General features: G+C 35.6%; 1 pseudogene; it reads right to left on the reverse strand.

Moving 5' to 3' along the window:
* Nucleotides 1-11,378, reverse strand: part of LOC102884982 — a 34,699-nt pseudogene continuing 23,321 nt past the window's right edge.

Here is an 11,378-nt window from a genome sequence, read left to right on the forward strand (position 1 = left end):
TCAGAAGACTTTGTTTTCCTGAGAAAAGGAGAGGTGGTTTGGTGCTACTCCTTTTTCCTTCTCCTCTGCCTTCAAACTAGTTGTAATATCTGGAGCTGCAGCAACCATCTTGCAATTATGACACATAGTCACAAAGGAAAGGCCCTCATATCAAGTTTCTGAACCAACTCTAGTAGCCACTAACCTCCAATTTTTTTTTAAATTTGAGACAAACACCATTGATAATTCCTTTGTGGCTTGGTTTTCTGTTACTTATAGCAGAATACATTCCAACTGTTAATATTGCTAGATACACGGTCGGAGCATAAATTTTTATTTTTGGTTCTGTAAAACTGGCACTTATACATTCTATAAACTACAGTCTTCCAAACCTAAGTCACAATATAGTATATAGATTTGCATTTTGAAAACTGATTCAAATGCTTACCATGTAATGAGAATTTTTTTAAAAAATCTCTTTACAGAGTATTTATTAATTACAATAGGAAAATGATACTTTTAAAATTGAGAGAATAGTACATATCATTTTAATAAAGTTATCAGACTTAGCCTGACCAACCTTAAGACCTGTTGACACCAGGTAGTTCTTAATGTGATGAATGAGAAGTACACAATATCACCTATGTAGTGTGTTCTTACTAAAGATGTTTGACATGGATTCAATTATGAGTAAACTAGCAGACCAATGCAGAGTACATAACATTCTATATGGCCTGTGCTCTTCAAAAATGAAATGTCATAAAAAATTAAGACAAAAAAAGGCACAAGGCCTCTTCTGATTTTAGGAAAGAGATAACGGCAACCAATTGCTGTACATAAATGATTAGATCTTGGATTAAAAAACAGTATTAAGAGCATTTTGGAAATACCTAGGGATATTTTAATAGATTGTATGTTAGGTTATGTTAGCTAATTAATGATAAGTTTGGGAGTGTGTTAACATTATTGTGGTTGGGCAGAGATTGTCTTTATTCTTAGAATACAGATGCTTTAGTATTTAGGGGTGAAGAATCATAATGTTTGCAATTTATTTTCAACTGGGTTCAGAAAAAATACATATAAAAAGAGAAAGCAAATGTGACAAAATATTTATGTCATTGAGAGTTAGAAAATTTTTTTGAAAGTTGGGACAGGAAGGGTACAACTAAAGATTATCGATGTCTTATTTACTCATTGAGTAAAATGAGATTAGAGTGAGAAATGCACTTCGTGTATTCAGCAGCATTTATCAAATGTCCATGGGATATAAAGAGCTAGATGTTTAATTATTTACTTGTACCCAATATATTATAGATTGTATGTATTGAACCTTAGTTCTGGTTTGTTCATTTCCTTTCTGGTTCTATTATCCTGCCATGCTGGTTTACAAAGCACCACAGTAATTAAATGGAGCTGCCCAAAGCTCTTACCATGTTTTCAAAGCTGTGGCCATGAAAGTGAATCACATGCAAGTCAAACTTACTCCCATGCCAATCAGATACAATTTCACTTCATCTCCAATGTGAAACATCAGGCCTTGGTTATTTCCATACATTTTCCATTAATTGCTATGAATGGACATGGTTAATTATATTTAACAAGGATTTGAAATAATTTGGGTTTTAAAAAAACATAGAAAGTATCATGGTTGTTTTCAGAGATCACAAGGTTTTAAAGCCAGCTAAAGGAAACAGTTAAACATGAACAAGACATCCATTAATAAATCTGTCCAATGCTAGAGAATTTTTCTTGCTTGAGGAAATGAAGTTGACTTGCTTTAACAAAATTGGGTTGGACTAGGCTATTTCATAACTAAGGATGCTTAAGCAGGTGGATACTTAAATATGTCTATATATTTAAAATATACTTAAAATGATCACAAGAGGCTTAGAATATTAGCAGTGCCTGTTCCCATTTAACTGCCCTAAGTCAGTGATCTGTCACCTGTATGACTGGAATAGCCATTTGCCTGAGTTCTAGGCCTCTTGTCTCTCCCCCTCTCTAATCTTCTATATAGGTATGGTTTTCAAAGGGTAATAAGAAAAAAAACCACACTAAAATTAAAAAGTATATATTCTCCTCTTTACTTTTCTATTTTGTGTATATCTTTTGAAACACAAAAAATACATTAACTCAGTGGTACAAATATATAATTTATAACCATATATCAATGGAGGTAGGGTTTTAATACATTTAGTTGATGGAAAGATGTAATAGGAAAAAACTAGAAGACTGCTTTAGACCAGTGCTTCTCAAATTGTACTGTGCATGTGGCCTAAGAATCTTCCTAAAATGCAGATTATGATTTACTAGGTCTGTGAAGCTTAAAATTCTGCATTTCTAACAAACTCCCAAGTGATGCTGAGGATGCTGATCCATGGCTCACACTCAGAGTGCAAGTGCCTAGCTGACTGCCAGAGTTGTTCCTGAAATACACACCCATTTCTATCATTCTCTAATTCAGTGGCCCTGATGCCTTTAGCACAGTGGTTGTCAACATAATTTTGTCCTCCAGAGGACATTTGGCAATGCCTGGAGGCACTTTTAGTTGTCACAACTCGGGGGTAGGTGCTTTTGGCATCTATGGGATAGATGCCAGGGATGCTGCTAAATATCCTGCAAAGCACAAGTCAGCTCCCTCCCCGCTAAACAACAAAGAATTATCTGGCCCAAAATGCCAATAGTGACAAGCCTCAGAGAAACCCTCTTTTAGATCAAGTCTACATTCATAGCAGGGTATTTAAGGTCTTCCACACTTCCATTGGCTTTTTCTTTCCAGGTATTATATGACTTAGCTCCATCTACCTGGAATGTTATTCCTCTCCTTTTCTACTAAACAGATATTTATACATCCTCAAATACTCCCTTCATGAAGTCTTTCTCTACCTTCAAGTAAGAAATTAAAAGATAGCCCTGTGTTTATATTTCTGTTAAGCATCCCCCAAATTATCCTTGTATTGTAACAATGCACAAGTCTGCCACCCCTACACTGCAAACAACTTGAGAGAAGATGCTCCATTTTATGGGCCTTTGTATCTCCTTAGGGCCTAGTACAGTGCTATGTGCCTTCTGTGATTCCTATTAAAAAATAATAATTACCATGGATATAGTCCTTGAATTAATTTTTAAGTTTATATATATTTCCTGGGTAGGAAAAAAACCCTAAGAAATGAAAAACAATTATATTTGTATTTGCTTTATTAGGGATCCCTTACCCAGTCATCTCCCTAAGTTTCCTCAGGTGAAAAGTTTGGGACCAGAAGTTCGAGACCAGAAGTTCGAACGAGTAAAATTGTGATTAAGTGAGATCATTTGTGTGTTTTATTTGAATAATTGTCTTACTACTGTGATTCTAGGTGGAAGAGGTCATAAACAGAATGAGCTTTGTCACAATCAACCTATAAAGAAATTTTTGTTGACAAGCACAGAGTTTAAGTTCTGCTTGTTAAAGTCATTTGGTAATGGTGGTGGGAAGAGTAGGTGGGACCACATGCCCTTCAGGTTGCCTTAAACCCCACCTGCCCCTGTGTTCATTGAGATAAAATATTTAGAAAAGTGTGCAGTGGGGCTCTCTGGAAATTGTAACTGATATTCTGATTTTCCATTGCCTGCCTGGTTCCAAAAGCATCAGAATTTGCCATGCCACCAAGACAGATCCAATGAACTCACTGCATTTTTCTATGACCTATGAACAAAGAATGTTTTAAATTTCTAAATGATTGGAAAAACATCAAAGAAGGGAAATTTTTCCTGAAGTGTAAAAATTATATGAAATGTAAATTTCAGTGTTCATAAATAAAGTTGTATTGGCTTATAGCTAATTCCACTTGTTTCTATCTTATGTATGGGGGCTTTAAGGCTACTATGGCAGAGTAGAAGACAGCTTATGACAAAGACTGTGTAGTCTACAAGCCTAAATTCTTTACTATCCTACCCTTTATGGAAAATTGGTTAATCCCTGGTCCACATAATATACACCCCAGCTATATGTGTCTGTGTTCTCTAAACTGTGCTGAATTTGACAAATTTGAACTTTCATCTGTTTCCTTTGTGGGAAACAGCCTACAGGCTATGGTTAGAAAATTAGTAGACATTACCGTGCATTTGGTTGCTGAGTTCAAAATTAATATCATTCTAGCCTACTTGGCTTTATAAAGAATAGGTTTTGATATTTTCTTCAAGGTACCGGGATTCATTCTCATTAAAAATCACGAAGTGGAGAACATGGTGAACTATGGTGGCTTTGGTGTTTTTGAGGCATACTATTAAAATGTCCACCAGTCCATTCCTAAGATCCTGAAGAGATAAAGCAAGAATATTAACTGTGCCCACAACTAAAAATTTCCCCTAATGAATAAAAAAAAGAATAAAGTTTTAGTTTTAGTAAGGTCAGATCATGAGTTTTTAATTATTTGGATTCTAAATCTGAGAGTAAGGAACAAAAACTTTGACATGCTAAACCCTTGAAGAAAGATTATTATCTTACTCATTAGAGTTTAAGTCTGAAGAGAACAACAAACCCCCAAGAAGGATTTTAGACACAGTCTTCAGTGAATTTAACTCGATTTTTGAAAATTTAATTAAAAAACAGAATTTTGGTTTTAATTAGAATTCCCTGACATAGGAGTTGGTTAGTAGAGATGACTAAAAGTCTCAGATCCTTTCCCCTGGATGCTTCTGCCCCTGTAGCCACCTTCAGCTGGGGGCCGTGGTTTGTTTATATTCATTTTGTTTTGGGGTAGAATGTCTGAGTAGGTTCTTGTTCCAGGCAGAGAGTAGGCCAAAATAACTAAAAGTTCAAAAAGGGAACTCTTTTTTTTTTTTTTTTAATGCAAATAAACTGGAACTCCAGAGTTGAGGGTTTAAAAAAAACAAAACATGTGTATATTTCTAAATTAATGACAGAATTTTTAAATTCCATGCTTTGTTTTCTGTAACTTAACTCCTATTCAATGAAACAAAGAAGAGGGTATTGTTATATAATTATATATATTTTTCAATTCACAGTAACATTTTGGAAAATGTCATAAATTAATTTTGCTCTTGAAAAATGCAAACCTGTATAGGATTAAAAGCTGAGCAGTACTTAGATTACTTAATAGAAAGTTTACATAGAACTAAGATTTTTTAAAAACAAAAATGAACTCCTTTTTCCTTCCATTATAATGGAGACAAGATAAAAACAGAACTGATTTAAAGTTTACCTTGACCATGTTCACAGTGGAATAGTAAAACCAAGGTATGCATTCGAAGTCCTTTGAAGTAAGACCAGTTCTTTCAGGAATCTGCCAAAGATATGTTCGGGTCTCTCCTAAAATAAACAAATACATTTTATCTTTTAAATCACACTTTTTAATGAAGAACCAGATAATGCATAAGCCCTGAAGTTACACAAATAATTGGTGACAGAGTCCTCTGGCTCCTCTGCTCCCAGCTTTGTGATCTTAGTCATGTGTTTACATTTCTGAGCTTCTGTTTTCTCATGCACATAAAGTGGGGATTTAGGGATTAGACAAGATGATGCAAATGAAGCCCTTGGTGTTGCTTAACTTGGGCCAAAGAACAAGATCAGTGTTGTTATCAATTTTGGCTATTATATTCTCAGGGTTACTGGATCAAAAACTTACAGTGATTCTGCCATTGAAAAATGTCAATCATTAAATATCTAATTCATGCATTCAGCAAACATTTATTGTAGTAATGATAACTCAGGCTTTGAAATGTGACAGACTTGTTTTGAATCATAGGTCTGAACCTTTGATTTGTGGATGATATGTACCACTTTCCCACCCCCAAGCTCTTTGCATTAACCTTACTAAATCTGAATCCACTTGACTCTTACATGAAAAGGTCTTTCGGTCCCCCACCCATCATTGTATAATCCTACATCTCCCACTTGCAGAGGCTTAAATTAATTTTCCCACATACCTGTGACAGTCTTTCTCCTCCACTAACCAGTCTCATCCCAGCCTCCCTGCTTCCAAATTTTTAACACTCTACGTAATACTAACCCTCCCCTTCCAGCACTCCACACAGTGCTGGGGCACAGCAGGTACTCAGAAGTGTTTGTGGAATATATGTAATATGATCCTTTCCTGACTAATCAGAACAGAATGCTGACTTGCAAACTCCCTTGATGGGAGTTTTATGTTGGTACTACCATAAGACTGTCTATTTTTTAAAATCAAAAGGGAATATTTCAATGAACATCAATGCCTACCTTCAGTCCCTCTGTCCTACAAATCTTTTCTTTCTGAGTTTGGCTCTTTCCTTGATACCCTTAATTCCTAGAACTACTTGTTTTGCTGGGCAACTATGAGAGACATTCTGGATCCTCATCTCAGATCCCCCTTTAAGAATGAAGGACTGGCTCCAGTGGATGTCAACTCCCCTTGCAGACAGCATTTGCTGAAAAGTGCCACCTCATTCAAGCTTTCACCCAGTGACTGATGTAGAGACATAAAGGACCAAGTCTCTTACCCCAAAGCAGGACAGCCAAGGGCCATCCTATCTTCAGGACTTCTTGTAGGATTGGCTATGACTACTATTGAGGCTGCATCTCTGTCCAACCTCTCCCCCTACCCAATTATGCTTCTTTTTCTTTCCTTTGTCGTTGATCCCAAGAGCACTATCTGCACACAAATCTTCATTTTAGAGTCAGCTTCCTGGGCATTCATATTAAAAAATTTTCATTTTCTTCTGAGTTGAAAGTGCTGAATGACATGCTCTATAATGGTGATGCCTCAGAAATATTAATACGTGCTGTTCATCACTTCCTCTAAGCAGCTCAATTCTCACCCCTGCTCCCTCCCTCACACATTGCATCTTGTACTCAACTCCTACTTTAGCACTTGAGTTGGAGAGATTGAATATAAGAATACCTGGCAGCTGGACAGGTAGAGAGGTGGGCAGGAGGTGGCACTAAAGGAGAAATTGTATACACAGAGGAGTTTGGACCATAACGTCCCCTCCTGGAAGCAAATTTGACTTACAAAAGGAACTCCTCTCCCAAGTTCTTCAGGCCCTGCTTACTATTCCACTGGATTTTCTCATCTGGAACCACACCCATATTTAAGAAAGAACATTAGCCCCCATAGTCCTATATAAAAGTTTTGGGGCTTTTTTTTTCTCCTAAAGCAGTTACCTGGCTGTGTTGGAACAACAGTGGAATTGTGTGTTTTCACTCCACGAGTGTAAATAGAATGTGGTCATGAGGCTTTATTTTTAAAGATAATTCATATTTTCTCACCAGGGGTGGCAAATATCAAAGGACCTAGGAAATACAAAAAAAGAAAAAAAAAAGAAAAAAAGTGTAAATAATTTTTACTTATTTTAAATTGTGAGTCATCTGTCTTTAAGTATTTATACAGTGACTTATTCTTATCTTTTCTCCTGAACACACAAATGAAACACATTTAACAAGTGGATCATTGCTGATTTATAAAACATGAATTTTTGCCTGAAAAATTTAAGTCATCTAGAATTTTTATGAGCTCCACATCTAGAATTTTGATGCGCATCAGTTAATGCCTACAAAAACACACAATTTAGAAATGGAGCACTTTATTTTCTTTCTTGACCAACCTCATCATGTAAGCCTTTTATCCTCTTCCTCCTTCAACCTAGTAGAGGACTGGAAGGAGCAGCAAGGCCTTTTTATAAACTTAGGTGATTTTCTCTCTCATAGACTAAAGACAAAATCAGTTTTTACTCTTTCCAAAAACTTCAGTTTACTCTTGCCCTTTATCCCAGGCTAAGAACTGAAAGTATAAAATTTGTTATAAATTTCCTATTTGAAATTAGATTGAATCAGCACCTCTAAAAATTCTGAAACAGAGATAATTTTGAGATGGGCTAAGCAGTAAAATCTCTCCTAGAAAATGTGTTATAATTACTAAAATCAGAGCTCTGAAGAGACTTGGTAGACACTAAATGCTAGTTAAAGTCAGCACCTCTTTGACCCCCATGACAATTTTACCTTCCCAATCACTGTACTGTTTTGCCTTTTCTATAAAGTGTTTTCTTTCTTTTTTTTTTTTTTTTGTATAAATAATAATGAAATCTAGAAGGTCATACTGTGTTATTTATCTTGGTGCATTTGGCTAGAATTCCAGAAAGAAAAACAAACATTCTGCTGTTACAAAAGATAGGGAGCCTCCTAAAAGCAGTGAGAACTGGATAGTACAGACCTCCTTCCAGGGATCTCAAAGGAACAAGCTCAAGAAGAGCCAAGGACAGTAAAATTTTCTCTTCATCAGCATGTAAATCCGTCTTCTCAGGGTCCCATGCTTTTGATTAATCCACAGATATCAGGACCAAAAAAGATTTGGGCATACAGAAATGCCATATGACTTCTGGAAATAACATGATATGGAAATGCCATTTGATGTATGAAAACATCACGTGACCTACAAAATGCCATATGACTTGCAGAAATGCCACGCGACATGAAATGTTACATGTAGATGATCAGGGATGACTTGTAGGTTTTCTAGCTGATATGTCAAGGGTGAAGAAAGGACTATAATTTTCCTCACCTTGGACAGAGATGAAATTAAATTTTAACACTTAAGTGTTTAAATTAAACACTGAAATTTAAACAAAGAAGTCCTCCTCATTATAGTAGAGTTTCTGGGCTTTCTTTTAATTTAGAAAAAATTATCTCTAAATGCTACTTCTAAAGTCTCTCCTAGATCCAGAATTCTTAGATTCCAAGTGCAAGAAGTCAGGTAATTTGAAACTGACCATATTAATTTTCTGTGGTCTCTTTATTTTCCATTAAATAAAACTCAAATCACTTACTTTCTCAATACAAGTGCATATCAACAAACAAATTAAAGTTAGAATTATAGGCATTTTCCTCTGTCAAGGTAGAAGCTGGCAATGTCCTCAATGTGCGCAACCATCTCTAGCAGCTGAAGACAAGAAGAAAATCCCAAAACTTATCTTACCGTATATTAGTATATCTAGTATATCCAGATGTTTTTCATCTTCATTTTTTTCTGTTTGCTTTGTGAATGCGATATCATCATATTAATGGTATACAACTTTCTTGTATATGGACTCAAGAAATGTCCCAATTTTATCTAAATATATGCTTGTTTCACTTTGAAAAAATAAAAACAAAAACAAAAACCACAAAGTTAGTTAATTTAACCATTAAATTCGATAAATTCTCACATGGAAGAACTTCATATTGAAATAATGCAATTTATTAAAATCTAGAGGCTATTTTACCTTGGAAAATAATTCTTTTCTTAAAAATATTTATTTTGGTTAGATCATTGGATATTCATTTTATACCTTAAAACATGTTTTCAGAAGAAATTTTAGTTTTGATAAATGAATAAATAGTAGGAGAGAAAAATCAAATTTTACAAAAAGAAAAATCGATGTCTTTAATTTGAGGTTCTCAGTAGAACAGACATAGATGGAAATGAATAAAGACAAAAGGAAAATCTGACTGATTCCAAATGTTAAATATAGCTAAATTACGTTTATTATACCACAAAACGATACAATTAGATGGTAACACACATAAGGAAGACAGGATGCAGGAAGTGAAAAGAGACAAAGAAACAAAGCACAGAGAAAGTTATGTATTTAGAAAGATATGAAGTTATTTGTAATTGAATAACCCATATATATACACATACCCATCACACACATACATGGTACACACACCATAGCAAACACAAATAAATACACACTACGCACGCACACACACACACACACACACACACACACAGAAATGAAAGGGTGAGACTGAAAGTAAAGAGTGGAAAACTACACAATGAACTCTTCCCAATTAGAGACTGAAGTTATCATCATACTTCTCTCTTTCTAAATGTTTCAGTTCTCTCTCCTACTTCCTGCCAGGAGAATAATTCTACACAATTTCCTCAGCTGCGATATAAAGAATTTTCTCCTTCTGGTACTGTATTTGATCACCGTACGGTTTCGAACTCTGCCTCACTTTGTATTTATGTTTCATGCCTCCTTGATAGTACTCTGAAGTCAGACAAACGACATCAAAATTTCCTAGAAGTGATTAAGAAAAAAATGCATAAAGCTTTGCATTCAGAATATTCTCTCTGTGAAGTCATTTATAAGACATAAACCCTGAAAAGAAATACAGTAAGATAGTTCATTCATTCTTTCATTAATTTGATAAATATTTATTGAGCATCTTCTTTATGCCAGGCATATTTCTAGTTATTTGGGAAATATCAATAAACAAAATAGTTAAAAATCCTTGCTTTTACAGTTTATATTGCAAGGTGTTGTAAAGACAGATAATAAACATAGTAACTTATGTATGTTGAACGGTTATAAATGAGATGGATTAAAGAAAAAAGTAGAACAGTAGAAGGAAGCATTCTGGGTGTGTGTGAGAAGCAGAGGGGGCTTAAGGGAGCAATGAGCAATATTTTATAGGATGATCACGGTAGGCCTTGATGGGAGGGTGACATCTGGGCAAAGACTCAGGAGAAGTTCATGGTGGATCAGGTAGCAAAACAGGTAGCAAAATCCCTCAAATTGAGGGCCTGCTTGGTGTGTTTGAAGACCATCTAAAAGGTCTGTGTGCCTGGAGTGGAGTGAGCAAGGATGAGAGTACTAGGAGACAAGATTGGTGGGGAATGGAGGGCTGGGTCACATGGGTCCTTTTGGGCCACCGAAAAATTCTGTAGCCTTTACTCAGTGAAATAGGGAGCCATTGTGGGATTTTGAGTCAATGAGTGACATATGGGCATCTAGAAGCTGTGCTGAGAATAGACTGAAGTGGGCAAGGTAGAAGAAAGGAGACCTGTTAGGAGACTGTTAAAATCATCCATGAGAGATGATGGTGGCTAAGATCAGAGACATAGCAGTGGAGGTAGTGAAAGGAAGTTGAAAGGAATCAGCTTAATATTAATAGGTTAAAAACCCCAAAGAATGACCATAACAAAAACAAATCACTACAACAAAAAAACTTCCTCCAGCCTGGTTCAGAACAGTAGATTGCACCCGAATCCTGGTTGTCCTTTATTTTGCTAAGTTTGTGCTCAATCACATTCTGGCGCCTCTTTTAACTCTTCAGATATTTCTGTTGTCACTATTACTTTTACAGAGGGTAAGATTCAAGAAGATTACAAGGAATCAAAACCTTTAGACTCAGAGGATTTGGGAAAGAGAATTTGTTTAGAATGAAATGATTCTTGTATAGCACAGTGATTGATATGTAGTAGTTGTCTCTGCATGTTTACTGCAGCTGATACTGTTCAGAAAAGAGAATAAAGAGCAGGCAAAAAAAAAAAAATGTTTTTTAAGTTCAGGAAAACAACCACAAGGGAAAGAAGAGGAAGAAGCCGGTGGGGACAAGCAATAATTTGCTACTGAGTGAATGCATCAGCAGATAA

This window comes from Pteropus alecto, unplaced genomic scaffold (assembly GCF_000325575.1).
Source record: "Pteropus alecto unplaced genomic scaffold, ASM32557v1 scaffold239, whole genome shotgun sequence".
NCBI lineage: Eukaryota > Metazoa > Chordata > Mammalia > Chiroptera > Pteropodidae > Pteropus > Pteropus alecto.